The sequence below is a fragment of the Periplaneta americana genome, chromosome 9 (genome assembly GCF_040183065.1).
Source record: "Periplaneta americana isolate PAMFEO1 chromosome 9, P.americana_PAMFEO1_priV1, whole genome shotgun sequence".
Classification (NCBI taxonomy): Eukaryota; Metazoa; Arthropoda; class Insecta; order Blattodea; family Blattidae; genus Periplaneta; species Periplaneta americana.
In genome coordinates, this window is record NC_091125.1 from 103,274,668 (window position 1) to 103,291,704 (window position 17,037).

The 17,037-nt window shown below is 32.6% G+C and overlaps 1 protein-coding gene across 3 annotated transcripts in view; it reads right to left on the minus strand.

The window, feature by feature from the left end:
* The window catches only part of LOC138706330 (protein spaetzle-like), a 137,556-nt gene that overhangs the window by 21,331 nt on the left and 99,188 nt on the right, over window positions 1–17,037 (minus strand). The window lies entirely within an intron of this gene.

Here is a 17,037-nt window from a genome sequence, read left to right on the forward strand (position 1 = left end):
ACTGGTGCTAACCACATAATCTCATTTAGTGTCCAGGTTATGAAAGCCTGAAGCTCTATATCCATGCCTGCATGTCTTTCATGGCGTCTAATGAAATTATCTTTACCTTACCGGTACATATTTTATTGACTTAATTCTTAATTTATATTAAATAAAAATTTAGACATAAATTTTATAAGTATGATACATATATACAGAAGTCATGTTTTAGTAAGAAACAGAAGGAGAGCTGTACAATTCATACCCTAGGGATAATTCCACGTTATTTGAAGTGCGAAAATCATGGGTAGGTACCGGTATTTATTCATAGGCCGACACCTTTACTTCACAAAGTTAAGATCTTGTACCACAATGTGTTTAAGAATACAAAAACTATTAGGCTACATTTGTTGGTAGCTGATTTCTAATATCTCCAGATATGTTCAACCGAATTCCACTAAACTGACAATGTAAAGATTCCATTTGTGAGGCAGGAGCATCTGGAAAGTGAAGTTCATTATATTCGATGATAAAATAATAGATGAGGATACTGACGAATTAATGTCTGACATGGCAAGAAGTGACCAGTAAATTTTGCCTGGAGATTTCTCATTCAAGAAAAGGTTCCTTTTATGTGCTGTGTATCTGTTATACAGAGACCTCTGCTTTATTTTCCTTCATAAAGTTTTTTAACAAATCCACGGATTTCGTTTGGATTTGAACATACCGGTACTAATCTTAGACTTTTTAGGGAGCATAGTAATCACAAAATCGCCAAAAAATTTATTCTCTCTAAATTTGATATCTTTTTATTTAAAATGTATACGGTTCCTAAGATCGAAGTTGTATACATTGAAAGATTATCACTTATGAACTACACAACAGGGAAGGATTTTTTTATCAGTTAGTTCTGAAATCTGAAAGAGTTTAAACCTTGTCATGAAGAAGAAGAGAAACAAGAATATGTAAACGTAAGAAACTAAGGAAACTTGTAAAGGTAAAGGTATCCCTGTAACATGCCATGAAGGCATTTATGGGGCATGGAGGTAGAGCCCCATGCTTTCCATGACCTCGGCACTAGAATGAGGTGGTGTGGTCGGCACCACGCTCTGACCACCTTTCACCCCCGGGAAAGACCCAGTACTCAATTTTATAGCAGGCTGAGTGAACCTCGGGGCCGTTCTGAAAGTTTGGCAACGAGAAAAAATTCTGTCACCACCTGGGATCGAACCCCGGGCCTTCCAGTCCGTAGACTTGTGCCATATTAAATACATTTCTTTTATGAAAAGGACAAATCTGTTCACAAAAGTGAATAAAGTTTGCTCGTCTGAAAAAAAAAATGCACAGGCATAGGAATACTTTATTTACAATACAGAAAATAAATGTGTAAAGTTTATACGTCACAAAACTCTTCTTAATTCTTAACCAAGTTATATTTCATGTAAGCCATATGATAATGGTTTTAGAGAGGTTAATTTAATTAATTTTGTAGTTAAAGACTGAAATAGTTTTCGAGAATCGAGAACAAAGCGTAAGAATACATACAAATTATAATACATCTAAAAACAGATGAAAGAAATTGTTACTTTCATGTCAGATAATACCAGAATCGTTTAAAAGAACTGATAAATGTTTATGTACAAATGCCCAATACCAGATTATAAACATCATGCACCACAGTATCAGATACTTATAATGTTCATGAAACCCATCACTCATTTTCAAAACCACCAGCTACATATCCCATCTTTATACAGCAGGAAAATAGAATGTAGCTCTTATTTTGTCACATGATGCATAATATAAGAGCAAACATCCGTTTACTTTAAGCCATTGCCTCAACCAGAATCGACGTGCAAACCCAAACTCCAAGACATTTGGATTTTGTAGTTCTCTTTAACCAACCTTTGATTTTCCATTCATTCTTCCACCATAATCCCAATGCTGAAAGTATCTGAGTTTCAAAATCCATTCTGGAATTCTTCTGTCTGTATGGTAATGGTATATTACTCCTGCCTTTAGCATCTGGAATAGATGTTGAATAAGCCATTCCTCCAGAGAATTTTAATGGTGTAAGCTGTCCCTTATCAGTGCCAAGTAAAGTATATCTCTCAAGTGAATGGTTATTAATGTTATTAATATGCCCAGAAGTTGGCCCTTTGTATTCTTCATTTAGAGGTCTTGTTGCTTTTCTTATATTCTGATATGTTGGTGATTGTTTTTCTAATAGAGGAGCATTTCTGTTTGTTACATGTTGAGATGGAATATTTCGAAACAAAATTCTCTGTGATAATGAAATGACATTATGCTTTGCAATATTTTTGTCTCTGTGTGCCATTGTTAGGTTATCAGTTTCTTGTCTTGATTGAATGTTGCTGTTACTTGGAGGTGCATACTGCCATTTAAATTGAGAACTCTCTGGATTCATAGACGTAAGTACTTTTCTAGGTGGCTGATTGTATATTATCGACTGTTTCTGTTCATTATGTCTTTCGTAATTCATCGAATGTTTTTCTTGAGGAATTTCCAACATCCTCTGAAAATTGCTGTTAATTATTGTACCACCGATCATATATTGCACTGGATAATAAGTACCGGTACTATTTCCAGAAAGAGTGTTATTCAATTTTCGTTGATTTAATGTAATAGGACCACTATTATTTCGATTCTTTAAATTAATACGTCCAATTTCACTGTTATGTAAAAGTGTGACACTAGTTGAAGGATGCTGAAATTTCATTTCATCTCCATTATTAAAATGTATTCGTCCTTGATGTTCTATGTCTGTCATATGTGGATTGTTTTCCTTCTCACCGACATATGCAACTGTGTCACTTTCTGATGAAAGTAATTTGTCATTGTTGGAGTTATGTAGAGTTGATATTGTTTCTCGAAAATGACGAGTTTCTCCTGTAAAAACAATTATTCTACAATATTCACTTATTATAGAAGTATTAATTTGTCCTACAGAATTTATCTGTAACATTGACAATTAATATTTAAGGAGAAAAATTCGCTCCGGCGCCGGGGATCGAACACGGGTCCTTGGTTCTACATACCAAGGACCCGGGTTAGCTCAGTAGTCAGAGCGCTTGGTACATAGAACCAAGGACCCGGGTTCGATCCCCGCCACTGGAGCGAATTTTTCTCCTTAAATATTAATATTCACTTATACTTCATACATTACGGCAAGTTAAAAAAGTTAATCTGTTTCAAAAATACATTTACTTATGATATTATATATGAAAGATACTTCAAGATGTGTTGCATACTGTAGACCTAATTTATATGTGAATGAAGAATAAATTTCAGTTTCTCTCACAATTTATTGTGATAAACATTACGCACATTTTCTGAATTTATAATATAGTCAGAATTTGACTTATCACAATCTTAACAGCTTCCAACAATAATTAGAGATATTGCAGTAATATTATTAAATAAAAATAATCAACCTACATAATATATTACATTTAATGTGCATGTATATTAGCTCATATTCTTTAGCTCTTTAATAAGTCAAGTATTGGATTTTATGTAGGTGCAATGAAACACTTAAGGGGACGATGGGAGAAATTTCTATTATATATATTTTTTTAAGCTAAAGATTTGATTTTTTGTACACACACTCCTATTGATATCAGTCATGACCATATTAACTTTCATGTTAAAAGGTTCAATAGTAGTTTAAGAGTTACCGGTACTTAAATTAAAAAAGAAAATAATAGTTTGTATATTTTCACAACTTTTCTTCTCCACAATTTTAAACATCATGTCTGAAATTTTTTTTTTTTTTGCAATAGTATCTTTCATCTCTTTAGAAAGTTTCTACGTTCTCATATTTTTTAGGTTTAGCTTGTAAAAATTAGGTAAAAAAATTAAACCTATTCATATTCAAATTTATAAAATTTACAGATTACAACCACACATTTAATTTTTTTATTCATAAATTATTTATTTTTTTAATGCCAACATAACATACTTCAAAGAACATGCAGTAAAAATTTCGACTTTCTAGCATAAAATTTGTGGAATTCTTTGCAATGTGAATGCATAGAAGCGGGCAAAAAAAAAAAAAAAAATAGGTGAAAAAAGTTTAATAAAAGTTTTCATGCATTTCAAACTTAATGAACGAAGAAGCATTTTTAAAAATGGCATAATTAATGATACAACTACAACTAGGTTTCTAAAACTTCTTCAAAGTGTATAGCAGGGATCATAGCTTAATTATCTTTAAAAACACACCGAAAAATGTGATTTTTAACCAAAAATTAACAAATTTTCACCATCTCCTCCCTTAAAAATTGTTATTGCATAAGCCTATGCAATGGAGCTTTGATTATTGTCGTCTTTGACTACTTTGACTATCGCCTTTCCGAGGAACCATAATTCGGTAAATACCAGTATGTATCTCCGGAATCGCACAGTTTCAAGCATCCCGTCATGCGCCCAGTTATAACAACGAAGTTTTGAACGTCGTTTCAGGAAGCTAAATAATCAAGACATTTCAAAAATATATAGGCAACCTTTTATTTCACAAACTTTCATTTCTCGACCTTCTTCATCTTCCAATGTCCTTCCTCTCATGTCCTGCACATTATGTAGGCTAACATTTCAACACATGCATCTGTCTTCCGATTTATTTTAAGATTTTTAAGTTGACTGGTTACAACTTATCATCTTTAGTCACTGGAGTGGAAATCTTTTGAGTGGCTACGAACTTTTTATTTCTATATGTGATCATTGTAGGCCACAGATCACACATAGGCCCATTATTCTCGCTAGGTGTAATAGGTATCAAAAGAGCTTGGCAGCTATTAATAAACATGGACTTCACTGGTTATCGAGTCTAAAAGAACGCTTATTATCATCATCATCATCATCATCATCATCATCATCATCATCATTATTATTATTATTATTATTATTATTATTATTATCATCAAACACTGCAAAAAAGATATGCAAGTCATTGACGGATTTAGTCTTTTTAATTGCATTAAATTAATATGACAATGTTACGGAATGATATTTCTTATTACACAGCTCTGTTCGAGATTATAATCTAAAACATATGTTTATAATATGTGACTAAGTTTTGTTCTTGGAACGAACTCTCAGTACCGGTAGGCTATAGCTTCGGTTTAAATCGTTCAATTATTTTGATTCAATAATAACCATCCCAGTTTTATGGAAAGAATTAATGACCATAATCGAAGCTCTACTGTACAGAGATGGTCAGAGAGAGTACGTTTATACGCACTCAGACATAAATTGTGTTTTCAAACTACAGTCAGGGTACTGACCTAAAGTATTTACCGTAGGCTACCTAATAACAGCTCATTAAGGTATCCTTAAAACAATACCAATGGAATGCGTTGTGTGCATGCAACATCGTGGATAATGACATGTAACAACCAGCAGATTATGGTCATGTCCTTGACCAATGCCTTTACTCTTTCTGTTCCAAAAATGCTTATAGGCAAAGAAAGGTGATTAATCATTGTTAAAATACATAGCCTCTAGTAAAAAGAAAACCCCCTAATTTTTTATGCTGTGTAATACTTGTTCTTGAATAAATCAATTATTTACAATATCTGGACACACAAAGTCTATTCAACAATTTAAGGAATATAGGCGACTGTCTTGTGTCAGAAGGCAAAAACAAGTAAGCGCCAAAACTTGGATTTTCAGTTATGATTGATTTATATAGTATTTTATGCTTGTTTTGAAGTTGGTACTCGCGAATATTTCGATATTTAAAGGTCATGACTGTATGCAAAGTGAAACATTCATCTCACCATATCTCAAAATGAAGATTTTTTCTTTTACCTTTCAAGACAATATAGGTCTATTTATATGAAAATAGTTTTTCTCTTTTAGTGTTTTTTAAATAAAAGTATAAAATTAAACATGACCTTAGATTATAACTTTGAAAAACTGAATTAGTAGTACTTGGAGAAAAAAGTTTCAGAACCCTTGATCTACACCATTGTTTCTTAACCTTTTTTATGACGAGATCTTCCCATTTCCTCATATTACTTTAGAATGGTTTCCATCTTAAGGTTTAATTAGAATGAAGAACATAGTAGGCCTAATGTGAAGTTGAATGATAATTTTTTTTTATTTAAAGGAAATAGTCAAATGTTTAACTTTATATAGAACAACTTTTAAAAGTGCTTTTATTATTATTATTATTATTATTATTATTATTATTATTATTATGTTCGTGGCGTCCATTAACTGCTCTCCGGAACCTCAGAGGGTCTTGGTCTACAGTTGATTATCACTGGTCTAGGCCACGCAGCCAACTCAAAGATTTCGAGATGTTCTACTGTAGTAGTAGTAGTAGTATTTATTCCATATTTATAAACCCTATTTGACATATATGATGTTCTACTGTAATATTCAATATGCTAATGCTATAAATAGTTAAACTTAAACATAACCATGACTTTGCAATTGGCAATTTAGGTATTACTATATTAACTTCAGGTCTATAGTAGTAAATTGTAAATGGTGCTATAATCAGTGGTGTATTCTAAACAAAAAAAGTCTTGACTGTGATTTTGGTAATATCGATAATAGTCGTTTTCGTCGTCGTCGTCGTCGTCGTCGTCGTCGTCGTCATCATCATCATCATCATCATCATCATTTCCGCGGGAATATTTATGGAATGCCAGAAGAAAATAAATGGATTAGAATCTAGATATCGATGTTGCTAGGTCTGCGGTGTAGAACTCACCATTAATTTTTTTTAATATGAACGAAATATTACTTTTTTATAAATTAAAATTTTTAAGGCAGTAATGCTATTTAAGTATCAATTGTCTTAAAAATATGTAATTTAAAGATGGTCTTGTAGTACCTAATAATGTTTACAATGAATGTCCAACAATATTATATTGGCTGTATTTGAAACTCTCAAAAATTGCCCTGGTGCCACTCTGACTCGAAAATTAGTACCCTGGCACCGCCAGGACCTGCCAGGCCTGAAATATACCTCTGGCTGTAAGTAATATATTTTATAGATGTGGAAAAGTGAACATTTAATGGTAGTCATTGTAGATAACATAATCAGTGTTATTATTTTGTAAATAGTAAATTCAGTATTTGTGAAAGTGTGAGATAAATTTTGTAAATAGTAAAGTCAGTGTTGTGGAAGTGTGAGATAAATTTTGTAAATATTAAAGTCAGTGTTGTGAAAGTGTTAAACAGCGTAAATAGCAATCAGTGTTTGTCAAAGTGCTGGTTTTAGTATTATGCGGACAGTGCATAAAATAAACAAAGAACAGAGTGCTGAGACTAATTAAAGTGTAACAGGATTAGTAGCCATGTTACGACAGGAGGCTATACACGACAAGCTCGCCTGGATTGGCTCACCAAGCGAGTACACTTCAGCCATTCCTGTCGAGGGGGGTCTAACCCCATCACAGAAGGCCTGTGCCCAACATGGGACATCAAGGCTAGCATTCATTCATTCATTCATTGTAATTATCATGAAAAAGGAGAGAATTTTTATTTAGTCAACATTCTTCCCCCTCCGGACTACGACTTGAATTTATTACGGATTGCAATCAAGAGTGACATAAAAATAAACAACATAACTTATTGCAATAATAATTGTGTAATATCCTTCCTACACATCAAGGGCTATTCAGAAACGGTAAGCTAATACGATAATGAAGCAATAATGAAATGATAATTGAAAAAGAACCTGGAGTACTACGAGTGAGCCTGTATCATGGCTACTTGCTTAATTCACTACAAATATCACAAGCTGTTGGAAATAAAACACGGTTGTTTACGGCTTATTTTATCGATTAAATATTTACGGAGTTCAACTATTATAAATACTGACAGTAGCACAATAAGCAGCAAGTTGTGTTTTCAAACGTGGTACCAGCAGATTTAGTCCAGTTCACCAATGATGTATTGCATCATGACTCGAAAATGGAGCAAATTTATAACATTAAGTAGGTTGTATTATCTAGAGGGTCATAACAGTAACATCTAATTATCATCAATTAAGTTAGTGTCTGCTGTCGAAAAATCTGAAAGTTAGAATTTATAAAAGTTAAAACTTATTACCGGTTGTTCTGTATGGTTGTGAAACTTTGACTGTCATTTTGAGAGAGGAACAGAGGTTAAAGGTGTTCGAGAATAAGGTGCTTAGGAAAATATTAGAGGCTAAGAGGGATGAAGTTACGGGAGAATGGAAAATGTTACACAATGCAGAACTGCACGCATTGTATTTTTTACGCAACATATAGGAACATTAAATCCAGACGTTTGAGATGGGCAGGGTATGTAGCACGTACGGGTGAATCTAGAAATGCATAGGCCTATAGTGTATTCGTTGGAAGACTGATGGGAAAAGACCTTTGGGGAGTTCAAGGCGTAGATGGGAGGATAATAATAAAATAAATTTGAGAGAGGTGAGACATGATGGTAGGGACTGGATTAATCTTGCTCAGGATAGGGACCGATGGTGGGCTTATGTGAGGGCGGCAATGAACCTCCTGTGTCCTTTGTCATTTGTAAGTAATAACTAAATTCACACATGATTATCACATTAAACTGGCTTCCAAGAAAATAAAAGTTCGTTGAAATGGTCATGTTTATGTTACTCTTAAAAGTTAAAAATTGTCTGTACTTTACCTAATTTAAGCTTAAATACTGAAGCGAAATAACCAAACACGTCTTGAAAGAAGATATAACTAGCGACAGTACAAAAATTAACAGGACATATTAATGGATCTTCTAGGTTTACAGACGCACAAAACACAAAAATGCACGAAATGTTGTAAATATATTACACAAAGAATGTCAGATGCAATAAAAAAGAACCTTACTGTAACTACCAATCCCCGCCAGTTTTGGAAAGCGATAAAAATGTTGAGTTGTATTGGGAAAAATAAATTTTCACAAACACCGCGGTATCTTCCAATAGGCCTGAATAACAATTCTGAACAAAACAACTTAATTTCAATTAATAGACATTGCAGTTCCACTACGCTGTAATCTTCAGAATGCACGGAACAAAAACTTTAGCAAATATCATCTAACACAGGAGCAAATTGACAAAATTACAAACTAACTGTCGTTATTTCTGCAAAAGTTCCAAACTTTACACAAAAAAAAATAAATAAATAAAAAATAAAAAAAAACAAACAAAAAAAAAAAACAAAAAAAACTTGGGTGCTCTGAAACAAGGTAAAAATTTATTGTTCTACAATTTTAAACCATTAGTAGTAGCATCTATCGTGTTGTAATATGACCTTGGGAGAATCATGTTATAGAACTTTGGTAACTGTGTTCTCTAATGAATGTTGTACAAGAATTTATGTGGTTAAAATTGAAATGAATAAATAAATCAATAAATAAATAAATAAATAAATAATAATAATAATAATAATAATAATAATAATAATAATAATAATAATAAAGATGAATTCAACAATTAATTTCGATCACGATCAAAATGAAAGCAATATACAAATTAAACGAATAGTTCACGATCAAATTAAAATGCATATATGAGTCGGAAGAAGAAATGAAGAAGATGTATTTTAGGGGCCCCTTCCCGATTTTTTAAATGTCATGAATATGTATTGGTGTTAACAATCGATACGATATATGTAGTCAATCTCTAAATTCGCCTGCAGTTTTCGTAGCATTGTATTATTGGCATTTTTTACGAGCAAAATACGAGTGTTTTGTAAAAGGCAAGTAGGCTATTTTCCCTGGACCAAAAATACAACACTAGGAATATAAAATTATATTATTAAATTTTCTTATTTTTGTAGCAGTTAGATCTTATGACTACTCGATTAAAACTTATTAATTAATATCGATTACTAGAAACGCCAAGTTCCGCTAACTTCTTCTTTGCGCAGTATGGTGATAGGTGGTCCCTATAATACATCTGTTCCGAAAAGTTAAACCAGAAACATAATATATTATAACTGCCGATCAAAATCAGGCTCTGAGATCACGGCATTATGAAAAATATGTGGCGAGTTATTCAAGAAGAGTGATGTAATTGTATCAAGAAAACTCCGAAAATAAATAATCATGTCATGCAGTTTCGTCACGCTCTATGCTCGGGATAAATGTAATAATGGAAACATAAACTTGGTAGGACTAAATATTTTCATTAGGAGATATATCAGGATTTCAACTAGCTTATGTAAGATAGTTTGTTTCTGTGGACTAACATAATATAATTTTGTTTGACTTGCATAGATGCTGACGGATAGCAAAATAATTATTCAGTAGCTAGTAGAAGATAGAGAGCATAATATCGCTTAATTTCAGAGATAGAAGAATGTTAAAATTCATTCTCTACGACAGTTCACCATTGATCAAGTTTTTTCGCTCTCCCAGTCTGTTTTGGCCCTGGGTTTTAAAATTGTCATGGATATTCTACTTTATTATTTTATCCTATTTACAAAGGTTAGTTGTCGATCTGGGTGGTGCAGTCGGTAGAGTGCTGGCCTTCTGTGCCCGAGGTTGCGAGTTCGATCCCGACCTAGGTCTATCGCATTTAAGTGTCCTTAAATATGAAGGCTCATGTCAGTAGATTTACTGGCATGTAAAAGAACTCTTGCGGGACAAAATTGCGGCACACGGCGTCGCTGATATAACTTCGGCAGTTGCGAGCGTCGTAAAATAAAACCATTTTTTATAAGGTTAATTAAATCTGCTTGTAAAATGTTGCTCAGAAAACAGGGAAGAAATTATAACATATCGTCGTTGTTCCGGCAATAACTCCTATGTGACATATTTATCGATTTTCAGAATTTTGCTCTATTAAGGGGAGAGGATAGTAATTTTTAAAACTTTTTTCTTATTTGGTGTAAAATATTAATTTTTTGTATGTAGAGAGCTCATGGCTATAGCAACTCAACAAAATATAAATATTTTGAATAAATTATTTGGGAGGCAGATTTGAAAAAAAAATGTACCCAATGCAGGATTTTACTAAACTCGATATATCTAAGCCATTTTTAAAGATAAATTCAAACACTATGTTACAATTTATTTGTAAAAGCACGCTCTACAAACTGTCTGTAACAGAAATTTGATATTAGTTCCTACATTTGTAAAATAAACAATTAAAATTTAATAACATTTTTTTAATTTTCTTTCTTGCAAACAGAGAGACTTATTTTTAAAATAAAATCAATTAGGGAAATTCCGTTACAGAGAAAAGTTTCCTAGTAGTCTAGAGAATATGTGTTCTAAATTTCATTCATATATCTTTAATAGCTAAAAAATTATATCGATTTTTGTCTGGCTATGTAGCGAAAAAAGTAAAGTTCCAGAAACAGCAATCAAAGGGGGTGTGATTTAATAATCCAGAGCGCAGGAACTTGAAAAATGGCGTCTCAACATCCAATAAGGGCACAGATACCCACACAATGTTATACAATGTATTCCACACACATCACAGAGTATTTTAAAGAAAAATTTGATTTTGAAAAAAAAAAATGAAGTTCCGAAAACAACAAACAAAAGGGCGGTGTGATTTAAAAATCCAGAGCGCAGGAAGTTTAAAAATGGCGTCTCAACAACTGATAAGGGCACAAATACCCACAAAATATTATACAATGTATTCTACACATATCACAGAGTATTTTAAGGAAAAAAAAATTGTTTTTTGAAAATTTACTCATTTTTCACCAAAAAATATCATCCTCTTCCCTTAAATAACCTAAATAGTGATATAGCGAATAATAAAATCTCCTATATGTAATAATATTTCTTTCTTTCAAAAATCTAAGAATTCACAATCTCCTATGCACTACTGCCATAGAAGAATAAATGTATTTTTCTCTTCCTACTGAAAATTTTCATATTTTGCATATAGGAGTTATTACAGGAACAACGACGATATAAGAAAGAGAAATAGTGATATTTGGCAGTAACTTCTGGCAATATAATATTTCGATCTTTAGTACCATAACACGTTAATGCATCATATCAGTAGTACTTCTTACTTCTTTCCACAATGTACAGTAGTGGCAAAAAAAACCGGACCGACGGAATAATCAAAGTCCCCGAAATGAGACACTGCGCACGCCACGCCCACATTCACAAGATAGAGAGTAGGCCTAATCTATTGAAATTGTTGCAGTTTCGACTGCTGACGTAGCCCATTTCGAAAACCATTAGAAAATAAGCTAGTAAAATTCATGTTCTGGAAATAATAAGTTAATTAAGTAGTAAAATATCGCTGCAACCGAAAACTATTGGGAATAAATTTGAATAAGGAACAAAAAAAAGTTTCCTTCCCAGGTAGGATTCGAACCACGAAAGTCTTTAGTTACCAGTCTATCGTGGCTCTGGAGTGAACACGGCTCTGAAATCTGCTACATGGATCGGTCCGGTTTTTTTGCCACTACAGTATCTACTCCATTTGACAGATACTGTATTACCTACGTATCTCGGTGCATCTCGGTTAAGAATAAATTTCGTTTTGAAAAGAAAATTATCCTGAACCAAAACATTTTCCTCTTACATTAGACGATCTCCTTTGCACCATAGTATGGTACATTGTCTTAAAATACTTTCATGTACGTCTAATAGTGTCTCATTCAGCACAAGATGACAAAGTTTCTTACTGGATTATTTTGTCTTGTTCCCACAAGTTGGCAGGCAGTCTCGCTAAAACATGGCCTATAACCATAAGCTAAGTGATATTTCGCGAATAAATGAGTGACTGCATTAGTTTCTGTGTATTTACATAGGCCTATCCTCCATTACACATAGTTCCTACATTTCCTCCTCACTTTTGTGGAAATTCTTCCATTTCGAGTAATCGCCTAGACCTATAGACCCTAATATTTTTCGCACGGGTATTTTTTACACAACTATACATTCTATTCTAATTTAAATTCGTAAATAAAAATTCAACTCTATGACTCCGGACCGCGGAGAGGATATAAGTTAATAGAATAACAGAACGATAATAGTACATTATGCAACTAGCCTTTAATTACCATTATAGGCGAGTTTCATACGACTTTTTATGCTCGACCATATTTCTAACTTGAAATTACCGGTATTCAGATGTATACATTTTATTTGTATCTGACAAGATCGGAAGTGAACTTGTCCTAGGTCGTGAATTGTGAGATGTGCGCGGACGCGAAAGTATTGATTTTTTCCGAGGAACAATAATGTCATTGACCTTGTGTAATCCCGTTAAACTTGGTATAACCTTGATTATTGAATTCGACATTGAAAAACGAGATGACAAATTGAATTTATTTGAATTATAATTTACAATTAACGCTAATTATTATAGTAACAGAACATAACCTTCTGCGACAGTATTGGATTTCCAGCCTCCGTGACTTTTCGCTAATTCTCTTTCAATTGCATATCCGAGAATAATCGATACTTGCGGTTTTATAACAGTACAAAGCTGACTTGTCATTGGCTGAATACCTGTAAGCTGAGTTGTCATTGGCTGAAAACACCTGTACTTTAATGAGTAGGTGTACTTTAATGACATGTATTAAAGGGCTGCTACCAGGTGTATAATTACTACATTTCGGCATGGTCGTGCATAAAGATAATAAAACGAAGAGAATGACGAAGTTCAAGAGGATGAGTCCAAGTAGAAGGAGATTCCCCACTTTATTCTGAGCTTCTGACTTGATGTTTCGCAAGCTTTGGTAATGGATGCTATTTTGGCAATAAGGAAGACAAATTCATTCCATCTTGAATTACGTAGTCACCTATTTCATCGCTAGAGTATTTCACAACTATACTTTGAATGTCAAGGCCAATTCTTAGTGTTTCCTCGTAACAATCTTTGTTCTTGTTGCACTAACACATGACTGAGAAGACTTCTCATTTGTTGGCATACCCTTAACTACTCTCTATACCAAAACTGGATTCGTAAGAGCTTAAACATCCGTGTATGTGCCATCAAGGTGTACAGGTGCCAGAGGAGGAGAGATGTCGCGTTCTCTAGGCTTCTGCACTTGAATTTGATAGCACATACACCGGCTCATTTTACTCTCGAATGAGACGTGATGCTCAATTTTATTGATTTCAGTAGATTTTCAAACCATCTAGAACACGGGTGTCCAAACGCCTACAGAACCAGGAGATATTGCACGTCAAGCATGCTCTGCTAAGGTCAATAACTTTCCATATAAAATAGGATAACGACATTAAAGAATATGCGCTGCGGGTTGCATACGCCAGGGTTTACTTCGTTCGTGTTACAATATTGGACATCTATGATCTAGAAGTTTGGATACGTGAAAAACCTCTGTTCAGTTAGGATTTCAACCTGACTTTTTCGGTCTATAATCTGTCGAACTAGTCGAACTACTGACAGTACCAACTTGGCTCCCAAACAGAAATCGCAGTGCTTACAATACACAGGTTTTAAACAGTGAGACATAATTATTTTATAATCACTCATATATTTGCTAACTTATAAGCAAGACATTATTATTATTATTATTGTTATTATTATTATTATTATTATTATTATTATTATTATTATTATTATTATTATTATTATTATTAGACATAAGCACGAAATGTGACAGATGCATCAGGAAGTAACTATATGCAGGTTTATCATAAATGTGACTGATTTATGACAGTAAATTTGTAGCGAAAGTTTGTGAAAATTGTTTTTTTTTTTTTTTTTTTTATCTTCATATCTGGAATAAAAAGGAAAAATGGCATTTCTTTTTAGATTATTTTAAAATAAATACAGTACATACGTTTTAAAGGAGACAGCTGCAAAGGAATAGGAAGACACTTTTTTTGGGGAATTCTATTATTCCCTTCAGTGGCCCTATAATATCATTGATGACTGAGTTTCAGTATAAAAGTGAGTTATGTAACAATAAGACTGACAAAGGGTAGAAATTATTATTATTATTATTATTATTATTATTATTATTATTATTATTACTATTACTATTACTATTACTATTACTATTATTATTATTATTATTATTATTATTATTATTATTATTATTATTAGCTTTATTTCGTCATGGTTGCTGCAAATACAATGCTGTGTATAAGATTATGTCTAGGCTATTACTAATTAAAATTGTGTATGAGTGTATGACATTTAGGTACATTGTGAAAAAAATAACGAAATTTTTTGCGAAATTGCTGTCGCATTTTAACCATGAGTAAGATATTGTATTTATTTCCTCGAGCAATTTAAAAAATTTTCACTGAAAGAAACGAGGTCCTGTTATAATCTATAATAACCTACTATAACACACTCTCTTAACTAGAAATATGCTACTGTATGTATATAATGTAAGCATTCAGTTGGAATGATGTTTGGAATTTCTCAGCGCACCTTTCGAAGATTTCGTATCCGCGATGGTTTAAATATTCTTCCTCGCAATCTGAGTTCTTTCTGGAAGCTTGCAGCAAAATTTAAACAGACGGTTCCGTTACAGGTACAAAGAAATCAGGAATATCGTAGCAACAGCTAGTAAATTGCTGTTGTTGGAATTTTACACGAAACACAGAAATTAGATGATGAGAACCAATAATAAAATTATGGGTTAATTGTTATAGTACATTATGCAACGAGCCTATAATGGTAATAATTAAGACGCGAGTATGTTTATGAAACGAGCGCAAGCGAGTTTCATAATTTTCATGCGAGCGCCTTAATTACCATTATAATCAAGTTTCATACGACTTTTTATGCTCGACCATATCTCTAACTTGAAATTATTGATAAGTATTCATGTTATTCTTATCTGACTGAGGAGCGGAACTGACCTTGTGCAATACATCGTAAATTGTGAGATGTGCGCAGACGCGAAAATATTGATTTTTTCCGAGAAACAAATGTCGACATTGACTTTGATATAATCTAGAGAGTAAAATAAACATTAATCTTGATATAACCTTGAAATTGAATTAGACATTGAAAAACGAGATGACAAATTGAATTTATTTGAATATTATTTACAATTAACGCTAATTATTATAGTAACAGAACTGACTTTATTTCAAATATAGGTGATTTATTGATTTATTATTGTCATTCGATTGCATATCCGAGAATAATCGATACTTGCGCTTTCATATTGCTACAATGGTATTTTCTGATTGGTGGAACACCTGAACTTTAATGAATAGGTGTACTTTAATGAGGTCCATTAAAGGCCTGCTACCAGGTGTATAATTACTACATTTCGGCATGGTCGAGCATAAAATACTTTTTTTTTTCTGAGCATTTATTTTCACGAACAGAAAAACAACTGTACGTAAGAAACTGTACGTAAGAATGCATGTACTTAAACAATAATATTCCTTCTGTAATGAAACAGTGCTTCAGTTTTCAAGAAATCATTAAAATTGGCTTAGATCCGTAAAATTAAAATTACCCGTCACTTTTGAAATCTTTTGTACTTCTAAAATTGTAGACCATGTTGTCGTCACAGGCGTTCCTCGAGTTGTGAAAGTCAAATTTTCCCCGGAAAGAGAACATAAATGCATAGATTGTGATGAAGTAAAATAATTGTAGACTATTGAAAAACTAAAGCAAAAAACAAAATGAAAGATATTTTTGAAAATATTTTCATTTCTTTTGTTTTACGGAACACAAATAGAAATAATACGATGCAGAGAAATTGGATTTAAATATTTTCACGGAAATACACGTTACCAGCATCCCTGATGCAAAAGAAAAATTAATCATTTGCATATCTTGTCTGTCCGTGTAGAGCAATTTCTTGTAATCTTGTGAACTATTGGGGTTTTTCGTATTAAATATTAAGAGTAAATTCAACTGAGAATGATGCATTTCATATCTAAAAATTAATGTCAATTCAGCTGGTAACGATGCACGTCAACTACAAAAATATTTCTGAAGGTTAATGTGAATTATTTATCTAGGAAGGGTGCACGTTTTAATTACTGTAATATAAAAATGTTACATATTATTAAAATATTATATGAACAACTATTTTTGTGGATTTGTGGAAATTATTAACATATAGTATATATTATAAATATATAAATACAGAAATAATGACTTTT